The sequence below is a fragment of the Pongo pygmaeus genome, chromosome 14 (assembly GCF_028885625.2).
Source record: "Pongo pygmaeus isolate AG05252 chromosome 14, NHGRI_mPonPyg2-v2.0_pri, whole genome shotgun sequence".
Lineage (NCBI taxonomy): Eukaryota > Metazoa > Chordata > Mammalia > Primates > Hominidae > Pongo > Pongo pygmaeus.
Window position 1 is genome coordinate 567,170 of NC_072387.2, and position 13,229 is coordinate 580,398.

Sequence of the window (13,229 nt, forward strand, 5' to 3'; positions counted from 1 at the left end):
CTGTGAGCTGTGCTGGGAAGATTCACGGTGATTCCATAATAAATCTCAGGTCTTTATTCTATAACAAAAAATTACTCTTTTCCATCATCAAGGTAAAGCCGAGTATGTACAAGTAGAGTATGCGATAACTTTGTCACTCGTGACGAACCTAGTCGGTCCGATACTTTAACAACTTCTCCACTGTCTCTGCACTCAGGTTGGATATTCTGAGTGGGTCATCGGTAGAATGAATGAAATCAAGAATACTCTAAAGCAATGTTTGGAAGTAAATTTCAGTGTCTCCGGAAGCACTGGGAAAATCACCATGTGTAGCGAACGGGAAGTATCCATAGGCTCTCTCTGTGTCTTTGAAACTGCCCATGTGTTCATTAGAAACGGCGGCTTGAGGAAAGGTGGTTTTGGAATTGGTTTCCCCCTAGTCTTACGTGATGCATCTCTACTATATTGCATTATAATAAAGCAAAGGGTCACTTGCTGACATAAAGCACAGTAGGCAGGAATGGAAGAGTCAACTTAGAGAAAAACAGTGCTTTTCGGTTTTATTTTCATTTCTGCAGTTTGGAAAACAGTTTAACAGTTTAACTGATTTTGTGGTGGCTCACAAAAATACATATGAGCGTTGAAAATGTACAGAAGAACAACAGTTGGGAGACATTTCCGGAAGCTTCAGTTTCTGAAACCCAGACATGAGCCTACAAGCTAAGACACGGCTACACCAGGCTTCAGCGTGAAACCATACAAATCTCCTGGGAAGGGCTTCCCTCTCTGAACGCAGCTACCTGTCCACAGGATGCTCTAGGCCCAGGCACCTTTATTCTTCCAACTAGAGAGACATAGAAAGATGCCTCAATATCCCATGAAGATGCCCAAGCATTTGGCCAAGGCTCCTATGAAACAGTCTGCTGTCTTCATCCAGGTAAGGGCAACTTCACATTTTCAGACATTAAGATCGTGGGTAAATCCAGGGTGGACTGAGAGGCGGAAGCTCCAGCAAACACAGTCCTGTGGCTGGAAGATGAATGCAGTACTTATTCCTGCACCAACAGACCCTTGCCTCTGGCCTTGGGCCTAGAGCATGATTTTTTGGTAGTTGCTGTTGGGGAAGAGGCCCTTGGGCTTTAACCTGCGGACAGCCTCCCTTAAATGCTTGGGCTGCAGCGGCGGCGTTTCTCCCCACATCTCACACACGTCCAGGGCCTCTTCCACCACCTCTCCAACAAAGACCTTGGCGATTCCAGCCATGGCAATGGCGGCGTTCTCAGACACCGAACTGCCGGTGATAGACTTCATCAGACCTGCAATGCGTGCTTTTGGGAAAGCTGACCGGCGACACACTTCGTAGCGGGCCAGCTGCTCCTCAGACATGGCAGACAGCAGGGCTGTCATCCTCTGAGCCTCCTCTGCATCCACGGTGGGCTTCCTCTCCTTCTTTCCTTTGGTATGTCTCTTCCGTCTTTTGGCGGCAGGAGGAGCTGAGGCTGAGGCCTCCTTGTCCCCTTCTGTGAGGTCCATGACATCCTCACTCCTGAGCTCACCTTCCTGATCCCTGGGTTCTTCCAAGTTCCCACCTAGGTCCTCAGGGATTCCATCCTTCTTGCTGCCCTTCAGACCTCGGGGCATGGCGAACATCTCAGCAGACACACCTGTTGGCCTGCCCGTCTCCACGGGTGAGATTCAAGTCTGCCCCGTGACAGCAGCTGTAGAGGCAGAAGTTCTGGCTGGGGTGGTTTGATTACGGATCTGCAGCGAGAACCTTTCGAAGAGTTTAGCTGCCGTGTTTCTGCTGAGCCACTTTAGCCATAACTGGACACAGCTCCCTGCCTCCCCTTCCCACACACAAACACACACGCTGAATTTTCTCACTTCCACAATGTGAAGAAACTTGTGGATGGAGAGTATATTAGTTTTACATCAATGCAGAAGAAATTCTCACAAATTTTGGACATTTAAAACAAACACCAACTCAGAGGTCAGAAGTTCTACCATTCCAAGTGACTGCCACCTGCTCAGAGCCACACGAGGGACCTCCGGGATGGGTCTGGCTGTCTGGTCGCTGCCTTCACCTGAGAAGGGTCTGGCTTCGATCTGACTCGAGGTGGTGGCAGAATTCAATGCCTTCGGGTTGTGAGCCCCAGGCCCACTTGTCTGTTCTGCCTGCTGCCGTGAGGACGCTCTCGGCTCCTGCAAGTGTTGCCCAGGTCTGGGCTGTGAGGCTCCCTGTGTCTGCACGGCCAGTGCCGGGGAATCTCCCACAGGGCAATGTCATCTCAGGGAGCTCCAGTCCTCCCTTATAAAGAGCTCGGATGATAGAACTAGACCCAGCCCTTAGGAGCTATTGGCTCAGGATATCCCTAAGGAAATCAGGGATTTGGGCGGGCTCATCAATTCACGCTTCCGCCCACACCCAAGGGAGCTGCAGACACAGGGCGAGTCTCTCAGGGGCGGGAAACGCAGGGGGTATTTCAGAATTCAGTCTTCCTCACAGAATCGCAAAGTTCACGTTTCACAACCATAAAGAAACTATTTACGCTCAAAATGAGACTTTTTATGAAGTTGCACTTAGAAAACTTCAATGTCTGAGGAAAAAAAGTCTCTAACGCACAGGGAAACAGGTGGTTTATCCAATACTCTGAAAATAAAGTGGGCTGGGTGAGGGGAATATGAAAATATTATTTCAATTTCATTTTATTTGATTTATTTATTTATGTACTTATTAATTTATTTTTCAGACAGAGTCTCCCTCTGTCCCCCAGGCTGGATTACAGTGGCCTGAGCTCAGCTGACTGCAGCCTCCGCATCCTGGGCTCAAGGCATTCTCCTGCCTCAGCCTCCAGAGTAGCTGGGGCTAAATGTAAGCACCACCACACCAGGCAAATTTTGTCTTTTTTTTAAAGTGTAGAGGAGGTTTCACCATTTGGGCCATGGTGGTCTTCAACTGCCGACTTAAGGTGATCTGCCCCAACTTGCCTTCCCAAAGTGAAGGGACTATAGGCGTGAGCTACTGCGCCCAGACTATGATAGCTTCACACTGAAGCCTGAAGCTGCTCTGCCTTAGCATTTTTCCTGAGTTTTACTTTCTTGTCATGATGAGTTGCTAGTTCGTATTTTCCGTTGGATCTTTTCGAAAGGCATTACTGATGAGATTATGGCTTTCTCCCAAAGAATACCACTTTGGTGGAACTACACTGAAATTAAGAGTACTTCAGTTTCCGATACTTATCAAGCACAATATTTGAACACGGCGTGGTAGGTGAAAGTGTAAGAAGCAGAATTTGGCAAACCCCATTTTTTTTCAATTTCGACGGTTTCAGGTTTTTTGGTTTCAGCCAAACTGAAGAATGTCCTCATGAGCTGTCAATTCACAGCTCATTACAGACAATTTTTGAAACTACACCACAGTGTAATTTAAGGAGTACGATTCTAAAGAAACTTGAACAATCTGGTGGTATTGCTAACACCAAACAAGGTTGTTCAGCTCTTTCATCTTTAAAAACAAACAAAGAAAAACATGATGTGGAATTCTCTCATTTTACCAAACAGCGGTACGCTCCCTTGAATACGTGACTATGAAACCCAAGTAATTGGAAGAAAAAAAAATAAAGGAAACACCTCATCAGTCTCATTAATAGTTTTGTTGAGAAGAATTTATTTTTCAAAAACTGCTGGCTATGTCTTGATATTTTTAGACACGTCTGAAGTTGAAATTGCATGAATCCTCTCTCTAACATTCATGCTACTTAAGAAACTTTTCCCAAGATTTGACTGCATTCATTTCATAAAAGCCCTGTCCTCTTCTCCCCTATATATCTATATTAGCACTCTGCCTTCTACCCTCTTCCATAGGAAACACAAATCCGTCAATTGATCACTTAAGCCTTTCCAGTTTGGGTACAACATTTTCTGTAGTTGTACTCCTGAGATTTGTCCTTTATACTTCTAAAGACTAGACCCTAGATAATACATGCCTGGGAATAGTGGCGCTAGCTTGCTTAAACTTTATTTAGGCGTATGCTAATTACTTGTGGGGGGCAAAGGCAGGCAGTGAGGATGTTAAGCTTATCCCCAAATAGTCAATTTTGGAAAAGACACAAGTACAGGCCGCGCGCGGTGGCTCAGACCTGTCATCCCAGCACCTTGGGAGGCCGAGGCGCCCGGTCACGAGGTCAGGAGATCGACACCATCCTGGCTAACAGGGTGAAACCCCGTCTCTACTAAACATACACAAGTTAGCCGGGCGTGGTGGCAGGCGCTTGTAGTCTCAGCTACTCGGGAGGCTGAGGCAGGAGAAGAGCACGAACCCGGGAGGCGGAGCTTGCAGTGAGCCGAGATTGCGCCACTGCACTCCGACCTGGGCGGCAGAGTGGGATTCTGCCTCAAAAAAGAAAGAAATAAAAATCTTCATATATATGTAGGGGTGTGTGTGTGCGTGTGTGTGTGTGTGTGTGTGTGTGTATAGTCAGGTACACTCACTTTACTTCTGAGTTATCTCGTCACCACTTAACCGGCACCAATCAGAGACCACATTTCTCTAGGCAGTCTCCAAATGTACATTACGAATAGTAACGTACTTTAAGGATAGTAATGAAGCTCTGGGAAAAATTGCTTGTCTCCACCTCAGCAGACCAACGTGCCTGGGCCAGCTTCTCTTTTCCTCTACTCTTCAGAAAGTGCTAGACCTGCAACATCTGACAGAATACAGCTTCCATGACTCCTCAGTGCCATGGCAAAGGAACGAGCTGAGAGCAATCTAAAGCCTGGGGGATATTAAGTCTCTTGGATCTTACTTCTTTTGGTTGCTCGAGCACTTTAATTCCCGAGAGAGCCCTCCCATCTCCATCAGTTCTTCCAGGAACCTGTACCCTCCTTGTGTCTCTAAGATACGCTGGTCTAACTTGTTACATGCCTTTACAAGAAAGTTGGTAAAAAAAAAAGGAAAGCTGAACAACGTCACAATATGGAGGTATGAAACAGAATTTCCCCATACTTGGTAAAGTTTAGAAATTTGTGTAATACCCGAAGGCAGATTCTATGTACAATAAGTCCTAGTTTAAGAACAAGAGCTGAGGGTATGAGGAAATAAAACTATATTTTCCGGGAGTATCTCTGGCTTCAGGAAGAAAGAGCACATGTTACTCTCCATTCAATATTAGGGCTGAACTATGGGGTCTTTTCGATCCATTTTGCTTACGCTCTGCGATTCAGGGGGCACATGGCAAAAGTAAACAGACTGAAACAGCACCGAGGATAGCTGTGAGCTGTGCTGGGAAGATTCACGGTGATTCCATAATAAATCTCAGGTCTTTATTCTATAACAAAAAATTACTCTTTTCCATCATCAAGGTAAAGCCGAGTATGTACAAGTAGAGTATGCGATAACTTTGTCACTCGTGACGAACCTAGTCGGTCCGATACTTTAACAACTTCTCCACTGTCTCTGTACTCAGGTTGGATATTCTGAGTGGGTCATCGGTAGAATGAATGAAATCAAGAATACTCTAAAGCAATGTTTGGAAGTAAATTTCAGTGTCTCCGGAAGCACTGGGAAAATCACCATGTGTAGCGAACGGGAAGTATCCATAGGCTCTCTCTGTGTCTTTGAAACTGCCCATGTGTTCATTAGAAACGGCGGCTTGAGGAAAGGTGGTTTTGGAATTGGTTTCCCCCTAGTCTTACGTGATGCATCTCTACTATATTGCATTATAATAAAGCAAAGGGTCACTTGCTGACATAAAGCACAGTAGGCAGGAATGGAAGAGTCAACTTAGAGAAAAACAGTGCTTTTCGGTTTTATTTTCATTTCTGCAGTTTGGAAAACAGTTTAACAGTTTAACTGATTTTGTGGTGGCTCACAAAAATACATATGAGCGTTGAAAATGTACAGAAGAACAACAGTTGGGAGACATTTCCGGAAGCTTCAGTTTCTGAAACCCAGACATGAGCCTACAAGCTAAGACACGGCTACACCAGGCTTCAGCGTGAAACCATACAAATCTCCTGGGAAGGGCTTCCCTCTCTGAACGCAGCTACCTGTCCACAGGATGCTCTAGGCCCAGGCACCTTTATTCTTCCAACTAGAGAGACATAGAAAGATGCCTCAATATCCCATGAAGATGCCCAAGCATTTGGCCAAGGCTCCTATGAAACAGTCTGCTGTCTTCATCCAGGTAAGGGCAACTTCACATTTTCAGACATTAAGATCGTGGGTAAATCCAGGGTGGACTGAGAGGCGGAAGCTCCAGCAAACACAGTCCTGTGGCTGGAAGATGAATGCAGTACTTATTCCTGCACCAACAGACCCTTGCCTCTGGCCTTGGGCCTAGAGCATGATTTTTTGGTAGTTGCTGTTGGGGAAGAGGCCCTTGGGCTTTAACCTGCGGACAGCCTCCCTTAAATGCTTGGGCTGCAGCGGCGGCGTTTCTCCCCACATCTCACACACGTCCAGGGCCTCTTCCACCACCTCTCCAACAAAGACCTTGGCGATTCCAGCCATGGCAATGGCGGCGTTCTCAGACACCGAACTGCCGGTGATAGACTTCATCAGACCTGCAATGCGTGCTTTTGGGAAAGCTGACCGGCGACACACTTCGTAGCGGGCCAGCTGCTCCTCAGACATGGCAGACAGCAGGGCTGTCATCCTCTGAGCCTCCTCTGCATCCACGGTGGGCTTCCTCTCCTTCTTTCCTTTGGTATGTCTCTTCCGTCTTTTGGCGGCAGGAGGAGCTGAGGCTGAGGACTCCTTGTCCCCTTCTGTGAGGTCCATGACATCCTCACTCCTGAGCTCACCTTCCTGATCCCTGGGTTCTTCCAAGTTCCCACCTAGGTCCTCAGGGATTCCATCCTTCTTGCTGCCCTTCAGACCTCGGGGCATGGCGAACATCTCAGCAGACACACCTGTTGGCCTGCCCGTCTCCACGGGTGAGATTCAAGTCTGCCCCGTGACAGCAGCTGTAGAGGCAGAAGTTCTGGCTGGGGTGGTTTGATTACGGATCTGCAGCGAGAACCTTTCGAAGAGTTTAGCTGCCGTGTTTCTGCTGAGCCACTTTAGCCATAACTGGACACAGCTCCCTGCCTCCCCTTCCCACACACAAACACACACGCTGAATTTTCTCACTTCCACAATGTGAAGAAACTTGTGGATGGAGAGTATATTAGTTTTACATCAATGCAGAAGAAATTCTCACAAATTTTGGACATTTAAAACAAACACCAGCTCAGAGGTCAGAAGTTCTACCATTCCAAGTGACTGCCACCTGCTCAGAGCCACACGAGGGACCTCCGGGATGGGTCTGGCTGTCTGGTCGCTGCCTTCACCTGAGAAGGGTCTGGCTTCGATCTGACTCGAGGTGGTGGCAGAATTCAATGCCTTCGGGTTGTGAGCCCCAGGCCCACTTGTCTGTTCTGCCTGCTGCCGTGAGGACGCTCTCGGCTCCTGCAAGTGTTGCCCAGGTCTGGGCTGTGAGGCTCCCTGTGTCTGCACGGCCAGTGCCGGGGAATCTCCCACAGGGCAATGTCATCTCAGGGAGCTCCAGTCCTCCCTTATAAAGAGCTCGGATGATAGAACTAGACCCAGCCCTTAGGAGCTATTGGCTCAGGATATCCCTAAGGAAATCAGGGATTTGGGCGGGCTCATCAATTCACGCTTCCGCCCACACCCAAGGGAGCTGCAGACACAGGGCGAGTCTCTGAGGGGCGCGAAACGCAGGGGGTATTTCAGAATTCAGTCTTCCTCACAGAATCGCAAAGTTCACGTTTCACAACCATAAAGAAACTATTTACGCTCAAAATGAGACTTTTTATGAAGTTGCACTTAGAAAACTTCAATGTCTGAGGAAAAAAAGTCTCTAACGCACAGGGAAACAGGTGGTTTATCCAATACTCTGAAAATAAAGTGGGCTGGGTGAGGGGAATATGAAAATATTATTTCAATTTCATTTGATTTGATTTATTTATTTATGTACTTATTAATTTATTTTTCAGACAGAGTCTCCCTCTGTCCCCCAGGCTGGATTACAGTGGCCTGAGCTCAGCTGACTGCAGCCTCCGCATCCTGGGCTCAAGGCATTCTCCTGCCTCAGCCTCCAGAGTAGCTGGGGCTAAATGTAAGCACCACCACACCAGGCAAATTTTGTCTTTTTTTTAAAGTGTAGAGGAGGTTTCACCATTTGGGCCATGGTGGTCTTCAACTGCCGACTTAAGGTGATCTGCCCCAACTTGCCTTGCCAAAGTGAAGGGACTATAGGCGTGAGCTACTGCGCCCAGACTATGATAGCTTCACACTGAAGCCTGAAGCTGCTCTGCCTTAGCATTTTTCCTGAGTTTTACTTTCTTGTCATGATGAGTTGCTAGTTCGTATTTTCCGTTGGATCTTTTCGAAAGGCATTACTGATGAGATTATGGCTTTCTCCCAAAGAATACCACTTTGGTGGAACTACACTGAAATTAAGAGTACTTCAGTTTCCGATACTTATCAAGCACAATATTTGAACACGGCGTGGTAGGTGAAAGTGTAAGAAGCAGAATTTGGCAAACCCCATTTTTTTTCAATTTCGACGGTTTCAGGTTTTCTGGTTTCAGCCAAACTGAAGAATGTCCTCATGAGCTGTCAATTCACAGCTCATTACAGACAATTTTTGAAACTACACCACAGTGTAATTTAAGGAGTACGATTCTAAAGAAACTTGAACAATCTGGTGGTATTGCTAACACCAAACAAGGTTGTTCAGCTCTTTCATCTTTAAAAACAAACAAAGAAAAACATGATGTGGAATTCTCTCATTTTACCAAACAGCGGTACGCTCCCTTGAATACGTGACTATGAAACCCAAGTAATTGGAAGAAAAAAAAATAAAGGAAACACCTCATCAGTCTCATTAATAGTTTTGTTGAGAAGAATTTATTTTTCAAAAACTGCTGGCTATGTCTTGATATTTTTAGACACGGCTAAAGTTGAAATTGCATGAATCCTCTCTCTAACATTCATGCTACTTAAGAAACTTTTCCCAAGATTTGACTGCATTCATTTCATAAAAGCCCTGTCCTCTTCTCCCCTATATATCTATATTAGCACTCTGCCTTCTACCCTCTTCCATAGGAAACACAAATCCGTCAATTGATCACTTAAGCCTTTCCAGTTTGGGTACAACATTTTCTGTAGTTGTACTCCTGAGATTTGTCCTTTATACTTCTAAAGACTAGACCCTAGATAATACATGCCTGGGAATAGTGGCGCTAGCTTGCTTAAACTTTATTTAGGCGTATGCTAATTACTTGTGGGGGGCAAAGGCAGGCAGTGAGGATGTTAAGCTTATCCCCAAATAGTCAATTTTGGAAAAGACACATGTACAGGCCGCGCGGGTTGGCTCAGACCTGTGATCCCAGCACCTTGGGAGGCCGAGGCGCCCGGTCACGAAGTCAGGAGATCGACACCATCCTGGCTAACAGGGTGAAACCCCGTCTCTACTAAACATACACAAATTAGCCGGGCGTGGTGGCAGGCGCTTGTAGTCTCAGCTACTCGGGAGGCTGAGGCAGGAGAAGAGCACGAACCCGGGAGGCGGAGCTTGCAGTGAGCCGAGATTGCGCCACTGCACTCCGACCTGGGCGGCAGAGTGGGATTCTGCCTCAAAAAAGAAAGAAATAAAAATCTTCATATATATGTAGGGGTGTGTGTGTGCGTGTGTGTGTGTGTGTGTGTGTGTGTATAGTCAGGTACACTCACTTTACTTCTGAGTTATCTCGTCACCACTTAACCAGCACCAATCAGAGACCACATTTCTCTAGGCAGTCTCCAAATGTACATTACGAATAGTAACGTACTTTAAGGATAGTAATGAAGCTCTGGGAAAAATTGCTTGTCTCCACCTCAGCAGACCAACGTGCCTGGGCCAGCTTCTCTTTTCCTCTACTCTTCCGAAAGTGCTAGACCTGCAACATCTGACAGAATACAGCTTCCATGACTCCTCAGTGCCATGGCAAAGGAGCGAGCTGAGAGCAATCTAAAGACTGGGAGATATTAAGTCTCTTGGATCTTACTTCTTTTGGTTGCTCGAGCACTTTAATTCCCGAGAGAGCCCTCCCATCTCCATCAGTTCTTCCAGGAACCTGTACCCTCCTTGTGTCTCTAAGATACGCTGGTCTAACTTGTTACATGCCTTTACAAGAAAGTTGGTAAAAATCAAAGGAAAGCTGAACAACGTCACAATATGGAGGTATGAAACAGAATTTCCCCATACTTGGTAAAGTTTAGAAATTTGTGTAATACCCGAAGGCAGATTCTATGTACAATAAGTCCTAGTTTAAGAACAAGAGCTGAGGGTATGAGGAAATAAAACTATATTTTCCGGGAGTATCTCTGGCTTCAGGAAGAAAGAGCACATGTTACTCTCCATTCAATATTAGGGCTGAACTATGGGGTCTTTTCGATCCATTTTGCTTACGCTCTGCGATTCAGGGGGCACATGGCAAAGGTAAACAGACTGAAACAGCACCGAGGATAGCTGTGAGCTGTGCTGGGAAGATTCACGGTGATTCCATAATAAATCTCAGGTCTTTATTCTATAACAAAAAATTACTCTTTTCCATCATCAAGGTAAAGCCGAGTATGTACAAGTAGAGTATGCGATAACTTTGTCACTCGTGACGAACCTAGTCGGTCCGATACTTTAACAACTTCTCCACTGTCTCTGTACTCAGGTTGGATATTCTGAGTGGGTCATCGGTAGAATGAATGAAATCAAGAATACTCTAAAGCAATGTTTGGAAGTAAATTTCAGTGTCTCCGGAAGCACTGGGAAAATCACCATGTGTAGCGAACGGGAAGTATCCATAGGCTCTCTCTGTGTCTTTGAAACTGCCCATGTGTTCATTAGAAACGGCGGCTTGAGGAAAGGTGGTTTTGGAATTGGTTTCCCCCTAGTCTTACGTGATGCATCTCTACTATATTGCATTATAATAAAGCAAAGGGTCACTTGCTGACATAAAGCACAGTAGGCAGGAATGGAAGAGTCAACTTAGAGAAAAACAGTGCTTTTCGGTTTTATTTTCATTTCTGCAGTTTGGAAAACAGTTTAACAGTTTAACTGATTTTGTGGTGGCTCACAAAAATACATATGAGCGTTGAAAATGTACAGAAGAACAACAGTTGGGAGACATTTCCGGAAGCTTCAGTTTCTGAAACCCAGACATGAGCCTACAAGCTAAGACACGGCTACACCAGGCTTCAGCGTGAAACCATACAAATCTCCTGGGAAGGGCTTCCCTCTCTGAACGCAGCTACCTGTCCACAGGATGCTCTAGGCCCAGGCACCTTTATTCTTCCAACTAGAGAGACATAGAAAGATGCCTCAATATCCCATGAAGATGCCCAAGCATTTGGCCAAGGCTCCTATGAAACAGTCTGCTGTCTTCATCCAGGTAAGGGCAACTTCACATTTTCAGACATTAAGATCGTGGGTAAATCCAGGGTGGACTGAGAGGCGGAAGCTCCAGCAAACACAGTCCTGTGGCTGGAAGATGAATGCAGTACTTATTCCTGCACCAACAGACCCTTGCCTCTGGCCTTGGGCCTAGAGCATGATTTTTTGGTAGTTGCTGTTGGGGAAGAGGCCCTTGGGCTTTAACCTGCGGACAGCCTCCCTTAAATGCTTGGGCTGCAGCGGCGGCGTTTCTCCCCACATCTCACACACGTCCAGGGCCTCTTCCACCACCTCTCCAACAAAGACCTTGGCGATTCCAGCCATGGCAATGGCGGCGTTCTCAGACACCGAACTGCCGGTGATAGACTTCATCAGACCTGCAATGCGTGCTTTTGGGAAAGCTGACCGGCGACACACTTCGTAGCGGGCCAGCTGCTCCTCAGACATGGCAGACAGCAGGGCTGTCATCCTCTGAGCCTCCTCTGCATCCACGGTGGGCTTCCTCTCCTTCTTTCCTTTGGTATGTCTCTTCCGTCTTTTGGCGGCAGGAGGAGCTGAGGCTGAGGACTCCTTGTCCCCTTCTGTGAGGTCCATGACATCCTCACTCCTGAGCTCACCTTCCTGATCCCTGGGTTCTTCCAAGTTCCCACCTAGGTCCTCAGGGATTCCATCCTTCTTGCTGCCCTTCAGACCTCGGGGCATGGCGAACATCTCAGCAGACACACCTGTTGGCCTGCCCGTCTCCACGGGTGAGATTCAAGTCTGCCCCGTGACAGCAGCTGTAGAGGCAGAAGTTCTGGCTGGGGTGGTTTGATTACGGATCTGCAGCGAGAACCTTTCGAAGAGTTTAGCTGCCGTGTTTCTGCTGAGCCACTTTAGCCATAACTGGACACAGCTCCCTGCCTCCCCTTCCCCCACACAAACACACACGCTGAATTTTCTCACTTCCACAATGTGAAGAAACTTGTGGATGGAGAGTATATTAGTTTTACATCAATGCAGAAGAAATTCTCACAAATTTTGGACATTTAAAACAAACACCAGCTCAGAGGTCAGAAGTTCTACCATTCCAAGTGACTGCCACCTGCTCAGAGCCACACGAGGGACCTCCGGGATGGGTCTGGCTGTCTGGTCGCTGCCTTCACCTGAGAAGGGTCTGGCTTCGATCTGACTCAAGGTGGTGGCAGAATTCAATGCCTTCGGGTTGTGAGCCCCAGGCCCACTTGTCTGTTCTGCCTGCTGCCGTGAGGACGCTCTCGGCTCCTGCAAGTGTTGCCCAGGTCTGGGCTGTGAGGCTCCCTGTGTCTGCACGGCCAGTGCCGGGGTATCTCCCACAGGGCAATGTCATCTCAGGGAGCTCCAGTCCTCCCTTATAAAGAGCTCGGATGATTGAACTAGACCCAGCCCTTAGGAGCTATTGGCTCAGGATATCCCTAAGGAAATCAGGGATTTGGGCGGGCTCATCAATTCACGCTTCCGCCCACACCCAAGGGAGCTGCAGACACAGGGCGAGTCTCTGAGGGGCGGGAAACGCAGGGGGTATTTCAGAATTCAGTCTTCCTCACAGAATCGCAAAGTTCACGTTTCACAACCATAAAGAAACTATTTACGCTCAAAATGAGACTTTTTATGAAGTTGCACTTAGAAAACTTCAATGTCTGAGGAAAAAAAGTCTCTAACGCACAGGGAAACAGGTGGTTTATCCAATACTCTGAAATTAATGTGGGCTGGGTGAGGGGAATATGAAAATATTATTTCAATTTCATTTTATTTGATTTATTTATTTATGTACTTATTAATTTATTTTTCAGACAG